Source organism: Sapajus apella, unplaced genomic scaffold (assembly GCF_009761245.1).
Source record: "Sapajus apella isolate SASKATOON/1434 unplaced genomic scaffold, GSC_monkey_1.0 scaffold6, whole genome shotgun sequence".
Classification (NCBI taxonomy): domain Eukaryota; kingdom Metazoa; phylum Chordata; class Mammalia; order Primates; family Cebidae; genus Sapajus; species Sapajus apella.
This window is the reverse complement of record NW_022436946.1, coordinates 67,466,160-67,484,859: the sequence shown is the minus strand read 5'-3', so window position 1 is coordinate 67,484,859 and position 18,700 is coordinate 67,466,160.

The following is an 18,700-nucleotide window of genomic DNA, read 5'->3' as shown; positions in this document are numbered from 1 at the left end:
GATCATTAAGCATCCAAACTCCCAGGAATCTTTACAAGAGGCTCAGTCTTCTTCTTATTCCATAAGAGAAAGATACCATATGCTTTTCTCCTTTGCAGCAGGAATATAGACACTAATAATAATCTCTACCCTTTTCATCTGTGGATAACAATCCAAAAAGGATTAACCAAGAAGAATTTTTTCTGGCATCACAGATAGTTGCTGCAAGAAAACATTCCCAACATTGTGGAGAGAGCGTATAGTGGCATAAACAGAGGCTTATGCTCAAAGCATGATTTGGAGTCTTACGTCTGTCTGTATTGCCTTGGGGATGATTCCCTAACCCTCCCAGAAATTCCGTGAGCTCCTTAATATTAACATATTTCAACAAGTTTCTCTCCTGCTCAAATTAACTAGAATATATTTCTAAAACTAAAGATCTTGGATACCACACAGTCTCTCAAATCCTTTTCAAAATTATTTACGGGTCAGGACAAATTCCACCATCTCTATGATTCTTTACTTTGTATTTCTAAATGACAATAATACCTCCATTTAAAAATCTTATAACATATAATGTGCATATGTCCTTATAAAACTTATCTTCTACTCAATAAATATTTGTTTTTAAGTTTTATGTTTACAACTATAGTGTAGGCTCCTTGAAGTCAGGAACTTTGTCACATACAACATATAATCCTGACTTTAAAAATCTGAAATAGCACCTTTCGGATTGCAAAGACTTGTAATTGATTAAAGTGATTGGAAGAATAACCCAATACAAGACACAGGTATTTATGAAATTGTTTTGACCAGGCTTATTAGGAGGGTTAAATGAGGTTATCCTCTTAAATCAGATGTGTAAATCAGGTTAAATCAGATGCCTTACCCATAGTAAACAGTAAACACCAAGTAATATTGGCTATTTGTACTGACTTTTCCTATGTAGAGATATGCATATATATGTACACATGCAACTTATATGTGTGTATATATGTTAAGGTATACATATTTATATATATACATCTATATATCAGCTGACTTTAACAGTTGATATATATATATTCCCCATTCCTGTGTGAAGAAAACCTGCTCTAAGTTTGGAGGACAAGGAGGGAGTTGCTGACCTCTTGGGAAACTACAGATATGTTGCAAATCATCATGCTTTTGACTCTAAGGGAATGAGGGACAGAACAAAATGTGAGCATAGTGCTTGCCATAATGCAAAGAGGCATTACTAGGCATGTTGTGGCTAACAGCATGAAGATTTGCACCAGATTCTCACAGTTTGAATTCTAGTCCCATCACTTTACAGATGTGTGATCTTGGGAAAGTTATTTAACTACTCTATTTCTTCCTTTGGTAAATAGACACAATAATGCCACCTACTTCATAGGAATTTTGTAATGATCAAATGTTTAACATACATAAAATACTTACATCTCTAATAAGTAGTTCCAGGAGACAGTCAATTTTGGTAACTTTTAGCCGTCACTGCTGTGTCTGGTATTTTACCTAATCTGACTTCCATCCCATCACCTGTGCCACTTGTTACCCCAACAATCTCCCTTTCCATACATTCTGTCATATTGTAATTCTGCTTTTGGAGAAGGTCCGATAGCCTCATGAGTTTACCTTCTTGCTGTATAGGGTTGGCTAGATAGATGTTGGCAAGCTAACCTCATAACTTAGAGGTCATTTTTTCCATGAAAAGAAGTCAAGCTCCAAAGCATTGATATGCACTTCATTTTTAAAATATAACTATTTTTGGGGGATGCTGAAACTGGCATGCACAGAGGTGAAGGATAGATTTGTGTGTAACTATAGACTTCAAGTAAAGTGTGGTTAAGAGAGTAACATGTTTCTTTCTGAAAGTAACCTGGAATGTATGCAAAATGAAGACAATGTCTTACAGAATAATCTTCAAAATGCTTTAAAATGTTTTCACAAATCCCATTTCTTTCATTAAATAACTTTTAAAGTAATTTGAATTTTATAAGAAACTATTGTGGGAGTTATTTGTAAGAAGAAAGGCTAATTTTACTCGAGAAACTAATCATACAATGGCATTATTTCTATAGAAGAAAAGAATTCTTTTTCAAAAGACGAAAGTGAAAAAAGTCAATTCTACTATACTATGTGCAAAAACATCTGTTAAAATTAAAACCAATACTTACGTTTATACAAATTTATGGAGATTAAGTTCATTTTTCAACTTACATAAAATAATTTTATCGTCCTTTGGATCGCCGTCACTAGAAAGATAGAACATCCAGTGAGGAAGAACTGTAAAAGAACAAATAACAGTTTCATCAATTGGGGCTATATTTGTTCCTCCTTATTTTCCATCAATCCTGGGTTAAAGATATTTAATGACTGACAAGCTAGTTTGTCTCAATTCTAATTTTAAATCTTGGTATACTGTCAATGTTGCAATCTGGTAGCCCTTATTGGATTATCTGAGCTGCCACAGATATATTGTTCATCATACATGAAAAATCATATTTTGTTGGCAGCACATCATTAACTTACTCAACCGTAATAGGGGCTTTGCATGTATTTCAGTTGTTGAAGCTCAAATAATTGAAATGAAAGTGAAGATAATTTCTGAGCTATTTTTCAGAAAATCTACATATTAAAATGGAGATTCATTATCTTTTTTGGGTTGAAAAACATAAAAGGCAGGTTCATTCCACTATTAATTTGCATTAATATTATCATTATACGATATTTTTATTTTAGTGAATATTGAGCAAAATCAGCTCTCAATATGAATAAGGAATATCAAGCAAAAAATTTTATTTTTTTGTGTCAATACTCATAAGTGAAATAATAGCCTTGGAATTTTTACCTTAGTTTTAATAATTATATTTTATTAATATATTTTATGTGACATATAATAATTGTATATATTGATGGAATTTATCTATGTATACATTGTACTTTCTGGCAAGCTGATTTAACATATCTTAATAATCATTATTAAAGTTGCTACTGTCAGATTGAAAGTGTCCAGCATCAACTTTGAACAAGAAACATATATCTTCAGCATACAATGCAAATGTACTTTTAATTAACAATTATTCAATATAACTGTTTCCAAAATATCAGGGGAAAGAAAGAAACATTCATTTATCAAGTATCTATACTTTTTTAGGAATTTTGTATAGGCTATTTTATTTAATCTTTATCGAAATTCTGAGAAGTAAAAAATATCTTCGTTTTACCAAGAAAGCAAGAGATAAAAAGGGAAGAAGAAGAAAGAAAATAGCTGAGACTACTAAAGGATTTAAGAGTTATCCTGTCACACCCAGTAGCTGGCAGAGCTAGTAATGCTCAGTAATCTGCCTAAATGTGAATCCAAAACCCATATTATCAGCTTTAATTTTCATTTTAAAAGCAGAGAAAGCCCACTTAGCGTATTGATATATTGCCGTGTGGGAATTGCTTTTGATCTATCTCAGCACAGCAAGAGAAAGACTTATCAAGATGAGACAAGTAATTTCAACCACATTAAAGGTTTCAAGTGGACAAATTCCATAAAATCTAGCATAAAAACAGATGCCTTATTGAATAAAAACTAATTTGGGTTTGCTTCTATTATCATTCTTTAAATCAATTACATATAATCCATGTGACATGGATAGCCCACAGACTACTTTTTTCTCACCCTATTCTGCAGAATGGTAGAGGGAAATGAGATTTAGACTCTACAGATGAGCAGATATTCATCCACAAATATGTCTACTGTATAGACACCTATGTAGTAGAAACATGAGGGAAACCACACTAATCATCTAGTAACATTAAAAAATGGTAAAAGAACAGATGAAGAAAATTTTAATAAAATATGTAATTTAATCAAATATATCTAAAATATTGTCATTTCAATATGAACAAAATTTTTAAAAGTGTTGAGATATCTTACATTTTTATATACAGTAGTCAAAATTTAGTGTGCATGTTACACTTAGAACACATTTCAATTCTTATGCCACAAGTCTTCAGAATTACTTTCGATTTACCTCTATCCTGATCTAAACCTCGTTTCAATTTAAATCTCATAAAATTTATAGTTGAAAAGTAGATTTACAAACTCAATTTGTTCTGAACATACTTTAAAGTTTTCTAATAGTTAGCTGAGTATTTGTTTATAATTTAAAAGTAAATTAATTACAATTTCAGTTCCTTGGTCACATCAGCCACACTGTAATAGCTCAGTAGCCACATGTGGCTAGTGTTCATTCAATTGGGTAACACAGAGCACTGGAAAACAAAGTGAATATCTCCCAGTGATGCTACGAGCATTAGGGTAAGAAAGGAGATGTATTATGTTGATGCAAACGTAATTGCTGTTTAGCCATTACTTTTAAAGCACCAACCTAGTAAAACATGAGTCCCAAGTTTGGGGATTGGACAAGAGCTAACTGATTGTTCAATTTGCTTAGATAGGAAACAGAATGAGAAAACATTCCAATTTTTTCTGCTTTAAACTGAATGCTAGCTGAGCTAATTCTTTATTTGTAGATGAGTCCTGACTGGCTCCATCTTGGTTGGTCCTGGACTGTACTTTTCAGTAGCAATATCTCTGAATGTGGATGTGTGAGTGTGTGTGAGAGAGTGTGTGGTGTCTATGTCCAGAGAGCAGGAATTCTCAAGTACGTTACATTCCACAACCATCCTCCACCACATGTTTCCAAACTTGGGGATTTCTACCGTTTTTAAAATTACAATTATATATTTTACTAATGTAGTCTTAAGTATATATTAAAAACTAGGCCGGGGGTGGTGGCTCACACCTGTAATCCCAGCAGTTTGGGAGGCCGAGGTGGGCAGATCACGAGGTCAAGAAATTGAGACCATCCAGGTGAACATAGTGAAACTCCATCTCTACTAAAATAGAAAAATTAGCTGGGCGTGTTGGGTCATGTCTATAGTCCCAGCTACTTGGGAGGCTGTGGCAGGAGAATTGATTGAACCCAGGATGCGGACGTTGCAGTGAGCCGAGATCAATCGTGCCACTGCACTCCAGCCAGGCGCCTGGAAATAGAGCAAGACTCTGTCTCAAAAAAACAAAACAAAACAAAACAAAACAAAGCCTAAAGTTATTTTTATTCTTCTTTAAATGCCTCAAAAGAAGGGTATATAAAGCTGTCTTTTACATCATGTTTATGTACTTCATAACAATTTACAACTTAAAGTTTTAAAATGGAAAAGTTGGATTTTGAAAATTATCAGCCATATGCTTAATTTTTTTATACATTAGGTAAATTATCAATCCTATGGTTTACTACCATTGGAAAAAACTGAATAAGAATGTTGTACATGAAAACTGATGGGTTCGAAGAATGCTATGAAGTGTAATGTTAATTTTGGGCATTATGTTTTATTTATAACATGTCAGGTAGCTTCCTGAGTACTTTAGACATGTTAATTCATTTAATCCCAAAACAACCTATGAGTTCTTTCATCATCATCATCTCTGTTTTAAAGAAGTGGAAACAAGGTAAGTAATAAAGTCAGGCTCACACACATGATTAGATCCAGAGAGAGACTGTCATGTTTAACTTTCTATCTGAATTTTGTGAAAAGAAAGAAGGCCTATTTATTAAACTTGCAGAGCCCCAAACTGAGGATGACAGCCAACATATAGTGGAACAAAATTAACATTCCAAATGGCCTTGACAGAACCAAAATTTTGCATTATTAAAAAGACCAACACTCTGTTCCTGCTTAGAGATTAAAAATGACAACAAAAACAATGAATGCACAAAACAGAATGAAAAATAGTCTTGATACCAGTTGACTTGAAAAAGAGATTGGAGTGCTTAGTTGACCACAGATTTCAGCAACCAAACCAAAGATGGTATCACCTAATGACAGATACCACCAAATTCTTCTTTTAACATTCCAGCTACATATTTTTACATTGAATTAATTCAAAAATACTATGGTTCACATATTTAGTACTAGTCAGACCTCAGCAAGAATATTGGATCCAGTTTTAGTATCATGGTTTCAGACAAAGTAGAGAGAATGGAAAGCTTAAAAAATACGATTTTGGAAATATGGTCTGAATATTGCAGACCATATTTCAGAATATCTTATGGCATATTTTTGAAATATGCCATAAAAGAATGATTGAAAAACTACAGAAGGGAAGATTTAATGGGATTCTTTAATACTGGGAGGTGGGGTAGAGGAATCATGTCCAAGAAAGTATAGAATTATTCTCTCTAAAGTTCCGAAGGGAAATTATAAGATAAATAGGTAACACATGGAGACATGCAGGAAGACAGATAAACTTAAGTTGAATAACGTAAATGTTTACATTGTGAGGAAAGGATGTCACATCTCTGGAAGTAAGAAAGCAGTGAAGGAATGAACATCAGCACTATTTTTGTAGTGCTCTCTGAGTGGAATAATTTATATTAAATGATCACTGAGGACTGTTCAGATTCTATTAATTAATGTCTCCTCGCATTACATCTCTATTTTCTGTAACTAAAATTTTATTAAATGTTATTTTATCTTAATGAAGCTACATAAATGTTTGCTAATTTAGTAAACATCAAGTATAAATATTTTAGGACAAACTGAGAAAATTATAACTGTCAATATAAACTTTTGTCTATAAATTCTTGCAATAATTTCTAAATTTATTTTCTAAACCATAACACACTAAAACCTCTAAAGATAAAAATTTAATAAATTGGCATAACGAAAAGCTAATTAATGGGATTTGAATATGCCTTTGTACCTGTGAGGAGTCTGTCACTAAACAAGAAAATCTACTTTATTAAACAGTTGACTATGCTTATCTAAATTTTGTGTTTGACTAGGACTAAACACTCCACAATACACCTGTGACAATGTATACTGTACTGTAAGAATCTATAGCTCTCCCATTACTGGGTATATATCCAAAGGATTACAAATCGTTCTACTATAAGGACACGTGCACACGAATGTTCATTGCAGCACTGTTTACTATAGCAAAGACCTGGAACCAACCCAAATGTCCATCGACGATAGACTGGATAGGGAAAATGTGGCACATATACACCATGGAATATTATGCAGCCATCAAAAACGATGAGTTAGGGTCCTTTGTAGGGACATGGATGAACCTGGAAACCATCATTCTCAGCAAACTGACAGGAGAGCAGAAGATCAAACACCGCATGTTCTCACTCATAGGCGGGTATTGAACAATGAGAACACATGGACACAGGGAGGGGAGCACTACACACTGGGGTCAGTTGGGGGGAAATAGGGGAGGGAGGGTGGGGGGTGGGAAGCTGGGGAGAGATAGCAAGGGGAGAAATGCCAGATGTAGGTGATGGGGAGGAAGGCAGCAAATCACACTGCCATGTGTGTTCCTATATAACAATTTTGCATGTTCTTCACATGTACCCCAAAACCTAAAATGCAATAAAATAAATAAAGGGAAAAAAAAAATAAAGTTAGAAAGAAAAAAAAAAAAAAAAGAATCTATAGCTCTCTATATATTAGGATAATTTTAGCTTCAAACAGAGGATTCAGGCGATAGCATTTTGATTAATTTTTTTGGCACTTTATCTTTCTCAAGTTCTTATTTTTTTTATGAAAGATTTTGCTGGATTGAAACTATCCATTTGATTTTTGCTAAAAAGACTAAAGGCTCTGGAAACAAATGCCAGCCAGCTAATTATTTTAAACACAAATGTTTACCAGAGTCTATGTCTTAGACCTGACAGGAAACACATGATTTTTTTTAACAATTACTCATAGCTGCAAAAACAAAAATACACAGAGCTTTTCTCAGAATGCAAAAAAATGACTGGCGTATAATTCATTTCAAATTTAGCTTAGTGTCTGCAGTTTCTCTCCTATCTTAATTGAGACAGGAAGAAATAACGCTTTTTTCCTGAGACCAACAAACAGCCTTAAGTAGCCTAGAAAGTCCAAACCTGGCATTAATAATGGCCTAACAACCCCTAAAATATACAACCATGGTAAATAATGCCACAGATTACATTGCCAAATCTAAGTTAAAAATATACATGTTCAATGGCCCTGAGAAGCATTTAGAGTGATTGAATTTTATCTTGTTGATCAAATCCATACTTTGCTGAGTGGTTTGGTGATATTCAAAACACACAGAATTATATCCATGAATGAAGAAACTGTAGCCTAGGAATTTAGTATTTATTGATTTACTACAATTTTTTTGTTTTGCTTAGTTTTTAATTCTATTTCTCTAAGTTGTGGTGTGAAGTTTAATTCAGGATGATCTGTTATAAATGACAAATTATGAAAGGTTATCATAGCATATGACTGGGAAAGTGTTTAATTCCTTTTCTCTTCACCTTCTCATCCACCTTTTACTTATTTTATTCTTCTCCTTCTCTTTCTGCACTATTTTTATTTAAAAAAAGAAGCATGCTGTAAAAAGTTTGAATTCTAAAATATTTTCCTTTTATAGAATTTTTTTGCTTCATTCATAAAATATTCTTATGAAGATGTAATATTAAATGCAGAACAAATACTAAAAGCAAACAAAAACTTTCATACTTATTTGTGATTCTAGATCATTATAGATTATGTGTTCCTGTACATAACTTAAATAGCTTAATATAGAAAGTTACATCTAAAACTATAAATTTGAAGACAATTTGAAATTATGTCCAATTTCAGTTTGTTTAATTCTAAAGCTAACCTGGTTTGGAAAAGTTATAAACATTTTAAAGATTTTCTTACAAATTCTTGTTCTGTGGCTCACTCTATATTTACTTTGTTGATATTTATGTGTGTGCATGCAGCACACCTCTGTGAATACGTTGAATATTAGTAACACAAATTTGTGTCCCATAGTTGGATTTCTAAGTTTACCTGATGATATTATGATAATCTTTTTTAAACTCCCCAACGTATTTACTAAAGATGTGCATAGGCAAAAACGGATGACCTTTAGAGATGCCCACATGACATTGTTTAACTCTGCTGTGACAAAATAAGATTAAAAATTAAGGAACAGATCAAGGAGGAAGAAATGAGCCACATTCATTTTAAAGACTTTTCACTCAGGACTTATCCAACTGGGATGTTTCTCAGTTTTCCTTTGGGACCATTCCATGGCAGGAAAAGAGGGGAAAAAAAAATTCTGTCACAGCAAAGTTTATATATGAGGACAGCCTATCCTGCCAAAAAGGTCACAGATCAATGCAGCTTCAAGTCCCATTTTAATGACCTATGCAGTCATTCTTTTTAAAGAGCATTCCAGTGACTGATGGAGAAGAATGAGAAGAAGAAACTCCAAGCACATACAGGAAGATTTTTTTACTAATGATTTGATCCTAAAATTTTCTCAGCAAGGATTTTTTTCAGGCCTTCTTTTAACTCCCCAGGTTTTCCTTCCACTTTTCAGTAAAGTACTCAAGGAGCAGCAAGACGAACAGAAGATCACTCTACTGCTAGAGGGAATACCGGGATCCTAGCCATGAATGTGTCTGCTTCCATCAGTCCGGAAGAGCAGCATATCTTTCCTGAGGCTAACCGTCCCAATAAAACTAATCCTTTAACCAGGAGATTGACTGACAAGTGGAAATCTTTAAGTGAAAAATTCTCAACAGTCTGTGTGAAGGGTGAGGAAAGTTAAGTAAATAAAAGGTGGGAAAAAAGAGTTTAAACCCTGACACATATGGGTTTCTAAATAAGGGCTTCACATTTTCAAATAAAAAATATTATCTGGCTCTTCTTTCCAGCCAGTTAATACACAGGTTTTTAAAAAAGGCAATAAAATCTCTCTTTAGCTTTCACATATCATTTGTATAGCTATATATCTAGAAAACAGACCTTTGTGTAAGAACATGCGCAATAATGCAGAAGAAATTATTGTGGAGTTTAAATTAAGCAAAAATTATATCCCTTTCCTGGCCTCTACACCGATTTTCAACTTGATTTTATAACACCAGACACTGCAATTTTCTCAAGACATTGTGAAATTCTAAAATATACACAACAAAATTTAATTTGTTTGATTTAGAAAATGGAAAAATATATGGCATCTAGAGCATTTAGGAGGTAGTAGTTATGGGAAGAGGGCGGTAGAATATCCAGCTGTGTGTGACCTCTGAACGTAACACCAGCAGGTCCTTCTCCAGGAGGGGCACATGGCAAGTGAACCCAGTGGTTCTCAGGCTACTCGTATCTAAAAAATGGAAGAAAATCATGTCTTTGCCTCCCAAAGGAATGGCTTTAACAGTGCAATCATTCTTTTAAAGTGTAATAAAAATATTTAACACAAACAGAGTAAAATAGTGATGTTTGCTTTTAATAAGGTCAGGTCAATTTTGGCTTTCCTGAAAAACATAAAACACACAGGGCTACATCGTGTGTGCATAAGGGACACCACAACAGTTTCTTGTGAGTGGTATCACAACAAAGTTTAAATTGAATGGTAGAATGTTCTGCAGTCTTCTTATTTTTTTTGAGGCAAATATACTTGTAGGAAAAGCCCTTCATGATGCCAGAGAAAGAGGTTGCTTATGTGGAAGATTTGAAAGACATCTACCAGCTGATCCAAAAATATTTCTGCCTGCAGCCTGTGGTGTTACCAGAAAATTTCTTACCACTGCTTTAGAAGCTTATCTCTAAAATATTTGATAAAATTCACACAACTTACCTTATAGCTGTTACATATCAATTCATCGTCACTCATTTTAATATTAACAGGATTCTATTTGCTATGCAAGACAATTCAGGGTGAGATTGAGAAAACAGGAGTTTAAGAATCAGCAACAAAAAAGCTGGAAGGAGCAAGATGCTCTGTAGCATAGCCCTGGGCAACCATAAGTGCTGAGATCAAAAAGGATCAGAGGGGCAGGGCAAATGAAGCCAGTAAGAAATAAGTTATAGAATTTAGGTCACTGCAGAATTTTTACTATATCTGGCTCTATGTTCCTACATTTCGGAACGATTTGTTCTTCTTTATAACTTCCAAAGCACTTTGTATTTTATCACTCACTTGACAGTCATTTTATGCGTCCCTGTTTTGGCACTGGTTGCACGTCTGTCTGTCCCTTGTGTATTTTTAATTGCCTAGGCTCTGTTTGTCCTGAAAATGCCAGTATTCCCATAATGCCTAACTGGAGGCCTTTGTCCATAAATGCTGGACATACTTATTAAAGGAACAAATAAAAGCAGTACAGTGAGAATGGTCACAGTAACATTACAGCAAGTGTGGAATCAGATTGTCATTTTCACATAGTCCAAGATTTAAAATTGGTGATTAAATTGCTTACCTGACTAGCTCTCATAAAATATTCTATGCACTCACAGGCTATTATCACTTTGTTCATTTATAGGTCTTGTTTGTTTTGTTTTGCTTTACATCTGTGTCCCTGACTGAACTTTGTATTATGGGATGGATGTGACCAAAATGTATTTATCCTTTTAATATGTTTTATATCATCTTTAGTATTTTTCTCCCATTTCTCTAAACTCCAGCAGTTACCCCCCAACCACCTCACTGTCTCTGACCACATCTGGCATACAATATCAAAGAAGCATGCTTGCTTGAATATGAAAGATAAGAGAAAGAAAGGAAAGAAAAGGAGGACATAAGGAATGACACAGAAAAAGAGTGAGTGAAGGAGGCAGACAATAATATATTTACAACATTATTTTCCTCCAAGGGAAGCTATGACTAAATGATATGCACAAGCTAACAGCATTTCTGTTGGTGTACCATTTAGTGAGAAGGGGCTGCACACTTGGATCCTAGTGCTGACTGGAGCAGGTTGAGGTCAGGAATTAGCCTTGCAAAGGGCAAGTTACAGGGTCATGCCAGAAGCTTCATGTCTGTTTCATCACATCACCGCTCTTCCAGAATGGAATTACTTACATGATTATATCATGCCAACTGATTTTCTTACTCTGCAGGTTAAATAAGCTTAAATGTAATATGCCCTTTGTGTGGGGTGTTTTTGAATAGGTTTTGAGACATTAGAGCTACATTTCATGAGCATCTTAATTTAATGCTATCCTCAAATTCTGCTTTTAGGTACAGAAGTTCAACAAATTCATGTAGTCTTTTGGAGATACTGCTGAGAAAGAGTTTATCTTGTCAGGATCCATGATTTCATGGGTCATGAGCATGACCAAACAGCTACTATAGAAAAATTGCCCAGGCAGCAACTTTTCTAAACAGGTCTCTGGAATGGCCCCATTATCGCTTGTTCTTTCATGGTAGTGCCTTAATGAATGGACTAGAAGCCTATGTTTTGACTACAGAGGACATCAAGCTTCTATACACAGGGTTACTTGTGTCAAGTTTTTTTTTTTTTTTTTCTCCTCAGCCTACAAAAGCATACAATACTATATGTATTAGGTAAAATCTTTGTCTTATTCATTTTTCCATTCCCCAGTACACAGAGCCTTCACACACAAGAGGCACTTTTAATAAATTTTCAATGAGTGTACTTGCAATTCTGGGTAAATAAAATCTATAAACGTTTCTACCCCCAGCAATCCAGTATAGCTACAAGGATAGGCTGTCTGGTTACATTTGGGAAAGGCTCATAAAGACGAAACTTATAGTTCAGATGTCAATACCACTAGTTTCTCATTATGTGATCTGTAAGAGGGGATTGAGAATCAGAGTAATTTTAGAATTATGAGGTAAACTGACTGTTGCTGATTTTTGTAAAAACTCTGTTATAGTTCTTTGGAGACTTCTGTGAGCCCTTCAGAGCCATTAAATGATTGAGAGCAATATATAAGGGTGGGAAGAAATGTGGGACATTTTTCAACACGATTTTGCCTTTAGCTGGATTTGAAAACGCATGGTTGTATCATTTGTAAAACTTCCATTGCTTGGCCCCTACATTCTCAGAAAACCAAGATAAATGAAATTATCATTGTAAAACAAATTTTAAGAACACAAATTGTCTATGTTTCTAAAAAAAAATAAAGTTTAACTTTAGTATACTTTTTCAAATGTGCCTCTGAAATTTTACAAATGTTATGCAAGTGCAAAAAGAATGCTTCCAACCTTGGCAGCAAGGATTCATGTGATGATTCAGCAGTGTTTTTGGCTTCTGTAAAGCCAACACTTCATGATGTGCAGTAATGCTCATGCTTATAACGTATAAGAAAGAAGGAAAATAAATACAGTACACTATAACTTTAAAAGATTGAGAAGACTTTCTGTAATTCCCCAAAAAGTTTCCTGGAGTTAGATACAGTAGAATTCTGTTATAGTAAATGGGATACTCAGAAACTCTTGTAGACTTTCAGTTTTTGGTAAAGAGTTGAGTGAAGGTATTTTGTTGTTTGTAACCTGTAAAACTACAATCCTTCCCTGCTTCTCAACTGGTTATCTAACAAATAAAAGTTTATCAAAAATGTGATTAGGCTGGGCGCGGTAGCTCATGCCTGTAATCCCAGCATATTAGGAGGCTTAGATGGGTGGATCACTTGAAGTCATGAGTTTGAGACAAGCCTGGCCAACATGGTGAAACCGTCTCTACTAAACATACAAAAATTAGCCAGCATGGTGGCCTGTACCTGTAATCCCAGCTACTCACAGGCTGAAGCATGAGAGTCACTTGAACCCAGGAGAGGGAGGTTGCAGTGACCTAGGAACATGTCACTGCACTCCAGCCTGGGCTACAGAGTGAGACTCCATCTCAAACCATATATATATGATTAAAGAAGAGGACAATCAAATGTTGTGCTTAGTCTCAAAGGACAATGGTTGTTACAAAAGGAATATGCCCTAAAGTTTTATATGGTCCTTTTGAACAACAACAAAAATAATGGAAAGAAATATGGAACAAATTTTAAAGAAATCATTCTTTTTACACAGAAGTGTCCCAAATCAGCGATCATTCACCTCTCTTAAGGATGATCCCAGATAGTCTCCTTAGTGACAAATTTGGTAAAGAGGCTATAAAATGCTTCTGAATGTATCACTAAGAGTAAGTCAACATTCTTGGAGGGTTCTAAAAATATACTTGGACATAAAATAGATTACTGGTTTGGGTAAGACTGTGGGATGTCTGTTATTGCCTCTGAAGATATTTACAAGAAAGCAATTTTGTGTAGCTTTCCATGGAAGTTATTCACTCTCAATCTAGAGAAACCAGTGTTCAAAGCCTCAAAACAATTTCATAACATGAACATGCATACATACACACAACTCAGGAGAGATGTACAGAAGGAAAAAAAGACACATGGCACAAGCATAACACTACCTGGAGTCATGACGAGCAAAAGTATTAGCACTTGTCAGTGCAAAAGTATTACAAGAAAACTTGAGAGAAACAAATAAAAATATTCATTCCATTGAGGGGGTTCAGTAAAGTGTTAAGATTTTTAAAAATCATTTTTCTAGAAGTAATAACTAGGTAAAAATGTAATCGAAGTTTATAACATATAAAAGAAGCAACAAAAATATGAAACACTCCTCTTAACAAAAACAAAAATATATACATAAAAATACTAACCTTTGCTGATAAGCTTTAAAAATGATTTTTATAATTATGAACAAGACAACTAGTTAATATATAAAGATCTCAATTCTTCCCGAGGTAATTTATTAGCCTCCTGAAAGTCAATCAAAATTCAAGAAAGGGAGGGGAAATTTTAAACAGCTAAGAATTTTCTGAGAAAAAAAAGTATAGGCAGTCCTTGACTGAAAATGGTTCTTAAGTTTAATTAGATCCCATTTATTTATTTTGGCTTCTGCTACCATTGCTATCGGTGTTTTAGTCATGAAGTCCTTGCCTATGCCTATGTCCTGAATGGTACTACCTAGGTTTTCTTCTAGGGTTTTTATGCTGTTAGGTCTTATTTTTAAGTCATTAATCCATCTGGAGTTAATTTTTGTATAAGGTGTAAGGAATGGATCCAGTTTCTGCTTTCTGCACATGGCTAGCCAGTTTTCCCAACACATTTATTAAACAGGGAATCCTTTCCCCATTGCTTACTGTTGTCAGGTCTGTCAAAGATCAGATGGTGGTAGGTGTGTGGTATTACTTCCAAGGCCTCTGTTCTGTTCCATTGGTCTGTATCTTTGTTTTGGTACCAGCACCATGCTGTTTTGATTACCGTAGCCTTATAGCATAGTTTGAAGTCAGGTAGCGTGATGCCTCCAGCTTTGTTCTTTCTGCTTAGGATTGTCTTGCCTATGTGGGTTCTTTTTTGGTTTCATATGAACTTTAAGGTGGTTTTTTCCAGTTCTGTGAAGAAGGTCAATGGTAGCTTGATGCAAATAGCATTGAATATACAAATTACTTTGGGCAGTATGCCATTTTCACAATATTGATTCTTCCTAACCATGAGCATGGAATGTTTCTCCATCTGTTTGTATCCTCTCTTATTTCCTTGAGCAGTGGTTTGTAGTTCTCCTTGAAGAGGTCCTTCATGTCTTTTGTTAGTTGTATTCCTAGGTATTTTATTCTCTTTGTAGCAATTGTGAATGGGAGTTTGCTCATGATTTGGCTGTTATTGATGTATAGGAATGCTTGTGGTTTTTGCACATTGATTTTGTATGGTGAGACTTTGCTGAAGTTGCTTATCATCTTAAGGAGATTTGGGGCTAAGATGATGAGGTCTTCTAAATTTACAATCATGTCCTCTACAAATAGACAGTTTGACTTCCTCTTTTCCTCATCGAATACGCTTTATTTCCTTTTTTTTTTTTTTTTTTTTTTTTGCCTGATTGCTCTGGCTAGGACTTCCAATACTATGTTGAATAGGAGTGGTGAGAGAGGGCACCCTTTTCTAGTGCCTGATTTCAAAGGGAATGGTTCCAATTTTTGCCTACTCAATATGATATTGACTGTGGGTTTGTCATAGATTTCTTTTATTATTTTGAGATACATTCCATTGATAGCTAGTGAAAATCAGTGAACTTGAAGACAGGTTAGTGGAAATCACACAATGTGAAGAAGAAAGACAAAAAAAAAGTGATTAACAGGGAGGATGGTTTCAGAGATTTATGGAACACTATCAGTCATAACAGGATATGTACTATTGATGTACCAGAAAAAGAAGAGATAGAAAATATAGTTTTTAAAATGATGAAAAAATTCCCATGCCAGGGAAAGAAACAGAAATCAAAATACTGTCAGCCTAAAGGACACCAAATAGGATGATTCCACAGATATACACAGATACACATCATAAATTGTTAAGTTATTAAAGATGAGTTTTGAAAACAATAAGGAGAATTGAAAGACAGAAATCAGCAAAATGGATAAATAATGTAGTCCAACTATTTGCTGTTCAAATTAAATGACATGGTTATGTCAAAATGAAAAGAACTAAAAAGACATGCCATGCAAATATTAATAAAAAAAAAGCATGAGTCGCTATGTAAACACCTGATAAAGTAGACTTCAGAACAAACAAAACTATAAGACAATGAGGAATATTACATGATAAAGGCATAAATTCATGGGAAAGATATATGATGTGAAATGTGTATACACAAAACATACCATACATGAAGGAAGCTGATAACACTGAAAGAAGAAATACACAGATCTACAACTATAGTTGGGGACTTCAACAACCCCTTTCAGCAACTGATAGAATTAACATACAGGAAAACAAGGGCATAAAAGATCTGAACAAAGCAAAATATCCAATAGAATATAATTCACATATGTAGAATACCCTGCCTGACAACAGCGGAATACTCAGTAGGTTGTAGATCTTCTTAACCGTGTTGATGTAATTTCCGCTATTAATTCTTCTTTAGATATCCGATAGAATTCTCCAGTGAAACCATCTGAGCCTGGAGAACTCTGTATTAATTCTTAAAATTGCATGTGAATGTACACTTATCTCAGGAAAAATTTCAATTAAAACAATAAAACTTGGATGTTGAAATTTAAAGGTGCATTTAAAGTATTTTTCTTTTTGCTTTTAACGAGTGAAAAGGCAGATTTTAACATAAGTGAAAGTAAACGAAGACAAGGAAGGAGCAGCAAGCCTAAGATTAAAGCAGTGGGTTATAAACAAATTAGAAATTAAAAAATAACAGCAAACAGCATGTCAGAGCAAAGGGAATTCTAAAACAATGTCAGGATAGTTATTGACAACAGAAACTACCTGTGTAGTAAAACAAGAAGACAGAATGACAAAAAGACCAGGTAAGATGGATGCCCAGTCATGTTATATTTGGAAATGATGACCAGCTATGTGTGGACAATGTCAGTACAGGAGGAAGTTTGGAACAGGTCTGAAGACACTTTTTTTTTTTTTTTTTTTTTTTTTTTTGAGGAAGTCTTGCTTTGTTGCCCAGGCTGGAGTGCAATGGCACAATCTTGGCTCACTGCAACCTTTGCCTCGTGGATTCAAGCGATTCTCCTGCCTACAGGCATCCGCCAGCATACCCAGCTATTTTTTTTCTTTTTTTGTATTTTTAGTAGAGACACGGTTTCACTATGTTGGCCAGGCTGGTTCAAACTCCTGACCTCAGGTGATCTGCCTGCCTCAACCTCCCAAAGTTCTGGGTTTACAGGTGTTAGCCACCACCACACCTGGCCAACCCTTCTCCTTTTTATTTACCACCATGTATCAAGTTTGAGGGGCACTTTTCTGTCATAAACAGGTTCCTATTTGAGAAGGGCAGATACCCATACACACAAATAAATGAAAGAAAGAATATACAGTCCTCATGTGTTTCCCAAGTTTATATTTCATTTTGAGCTCTTTTCTGAGCTCTGGGTCAGTATGCTTATTTGTCCAGTCAGAACCTGTAACTTCATCCTGCACTGTTCAATACCTCCACAAACATTCCTCTTGCTTTTTCTTCATATCTTGAATAAGATAGCATCATCTTCTATCAATCTTCCAAGCCAGAAATCTGAATTTCACCCTTGAAACTTCTTCTGTCCATTAATTCTAACATCCAGATGTTTACTAAATCTAGTATATTCTACTTCTCCCTTTCTCTCAGCCCTTGCTTTGCATAAGATCACTGTTGTTTGTGGATCGCAAAGGCCTCCTAACTGCTCTTATGAGTTTCTCCCTTATATAAATCTGCTCTTTGCACTGAAATCTATAAAGTATACTTGCAAAGCATACTCAGAACACATCACTGCTTAAAATATCCACTGGTTCCTTGATGCAACATGGGATAGTCACACAATTTATGTTCAAATCAGGACACTACAGAGTGACAGGAGACTCCAGTGAAATTAGAATAAGACAACTGTGTAAATCAGACCTGTCCTGGGCAACCTAGAACGTGTGATTACTTTATCTTGGGTAATAATGTATTCAAAGCCCTTCACAATCTGGCCCACACATCTCCTCCTGAGAGTCTCAATTACTCAGGTCTTGCTATATAATTTGCAGGTTCAAATGCAAAATAATGTGAGGATACTTGTTCAATGGCTAAAAATTTCAACTTAGCCACAGCAAACAAATCAAGCACAGGGTCCTTCTGAGCACAGAGCTTTGTGTGACTGTACAGCTCACAAACACATCAAGCTGCGCTGCCTCTATCTCTAAAAGTATGCATTTCCACCAATAGGAAATTCTCATAGCTTTGCAGGTATACAATACCATTTCATAACTACTTATCTCTGTACACTCTTTATTCCACTGTCTAAGAATGCCTTTTTTTGTTTCTTTCATCCAAGACACAACCAAAATAACCACTTGAATCAGATCTTCCCCTTATTTCTCTAATTTAATTATTCTGTTCCATGTGTTATTT